Source organism: Aplysia californica, unplaced genomic scaffold (genome assembly GCF_000002075.1).
Source record: "Aplysia californica isolate F4 #8 unplaced genomic scaffold, AplCal3.0 scaffold00401, whole genome shotgun sequence".
Lineage (NCBI taxonomy): Eukaryota > Metazoa > Mollusca > Gastropoda > Aplysiida > Aplysiidae > Aplysia > Aplysia californica.
The window spans coordinates 49020-51019 of NW_004797671.1; the positions used below are offsets into that span (position 1 = coordinate 49020).

A 2000-nucleotide genomic window follows, 5' to 3' on the forward strand; every position below is an offset into this window, starting at 1 on the left:
TAAAAAAAATATTTTTTTAAATTTGAAATCCGCGTTATGGATTTAAACCTAGACCATTCCCTCTATAGTCCAACATGAGAATATTGTACAAATGACGCGCTTACTTCAACTCCTGCGCTAAAAAAAAGTAAGAAAAGAAAAAAGAAGCTGGAAAAGACAGAAAGAAAATGAACAGAAAAGTCTCAGGTTAACAGACAAAAGTAACTGGTACCGTAATTGTTGCTGCCGTTTTCTCTCCAATCACGACCCACCTCTTGTTTTTCTTTTCTCTTCCTCCATCGAAAACGACACCAACAGCAACAAAAAATAATTGCGTCACCAGGAAACGTAATGATGACAGTACGGATGATGTGGACCGCACAATTTGTAATAATTAAAAAAAAAAAATTTTTAATAAAAATTTAACATTGAATTTTTAAAAAATTAATATAAATTAAATAATGAGAAGAAGACTGCAACAAATAGACAGAAAAAATAGCAATCGGACGATAACAACAAAAAACAACAACAAGAAAAAGAGCAAAAACATTTAGGTCAACAAAAACGAGAGCAGAAACAGAGCTGTAGTATCACTTTGCACAAAGTAAATCTACTCCACACACACACAACACACATCACGTGAGGCCACTGCTGGCGAAGCTGACGAGGGAAATAAATTGTACAGAACGTCTTGGACAAATTAAATAATGAAATATTGAGATAGAAATTACCTTTTCTCGCAGCCAGGAATGGAATACACGCAGAATCACACGTTCTGATGTTCAGGACAGAGTAAGAAAACGAATTTTGAATTTCCAGACAGAAATCCGTAATATAAATCAAACGTCTGCAGAATTATGAAGTTTCTGCGCGCACCTATTTACTGCAAACAGGTGTAGTCGAGACTTTCTGTTTCTAAATGCACAGAAATTATGTTGCCAAGCTTTTGTGCGAGGTTTGGAAAAGTAATCAAGGTGTTCCAAGTGTTTTCAGATTGATGTGAGCATCTCTGTCGAAAACTGCACAAAGTGAGAGACACGTTGAGCCGCGCCTTTTTCTAGAAGCCAGAAAACAAAAAATCACGTGTATGTATGTCCCTTGTATTGTAATCATGTGTCGGGGGGAGCGTCACGAGGCACCGGCCAAAGACGAAGACGAAGAATTCCCCTGTGCCCCACCTCTCCTCACTTCCAACGACGCGGCGACGGAGCTGTTGTTGCTGCTGCTGCTGCTGCTGCTGCTGCCAGTGTAGGTGAAGGTGTTGTTGTCGTTGGTGGTGGTATTGTTGGTGCTATTAGTGTTGGTGGTAGTTGTTGCGGTGGACAGTGCAGTGCAGTGCAGGGGGTCGCTCCCTCCCGTGACTGGAGTAGCGGTGTGCGTGTCTGTATAATATACCGCAGTCAGTGGCAGGCGAGAGTGCAAGCGCACCGCTTTTGTGGGCTGCCTCACGCTCCTGTTTGCTCGCGCGCACTCTCCGCTGTCGTTAGATATAATATGTAGAACATCGGGGCTAAGGCACGCGCTCGTCAACAGAACCAGATCGAACAAGTTCACGCATTTTCACCAGTAGGGAAAGGTTGGTCTTTTTTGTGTGTCTTTTTTTTTTTTTTAAACATCTTTAATGTCCATTTTAAAATACATTTCTGCGAGAATTTTTATTGATCAAAGTCAAAGGCACACAAAACAAAGCAATCTCAGTTCCCAGTTTCCAAGAACATTGGAAGTTGCAGAACTTAAACAGCCATTTTCACGTTAATTTAACAAATCTGACACCAAGCGACCCTCACCTCTTTCAGTCGCAAATATCTCGACTTGTATTCAAGTGACACGGGGATTCTTTCATGAAAACGAAGACAAATGAATAATCTATAGGGCAATACCAATTTAGTTCCACGTGTCCAAAACTTGACGAGCGCCTGATTTCCCCGTGACGTGACACACATACGTATAGATGAGCCTGACTTTTTTTAGAAGAGCCCGATTTCCCGTGCCCGCCCCTCGCCCCACCCCACCCTCCCCTC

At 41.9% G+C, this 2000-nt stretch overlaps 1 protein-coding gene across 1 annotated transcript in view; it reads right to left on the minus strand.

The window, feature by feature from the left end:
- LOC101850268 (solute carrier organic anion transporter family member 74D) overlaps positions 1–1358 on the minus strand; it is a gene marked incomplete at its 3' end in the record, with an annotated part of 41083 nt that extends 39725 nt beyond the window's left edge. The window contains exon 1 of the mRNA XM_005104030.2: positions 711–1358. The remainder of the gene's footprint in view (positions 1–710) is intronic.
- Positions 1359–2000: the final 642 nt, after the last annotated feature.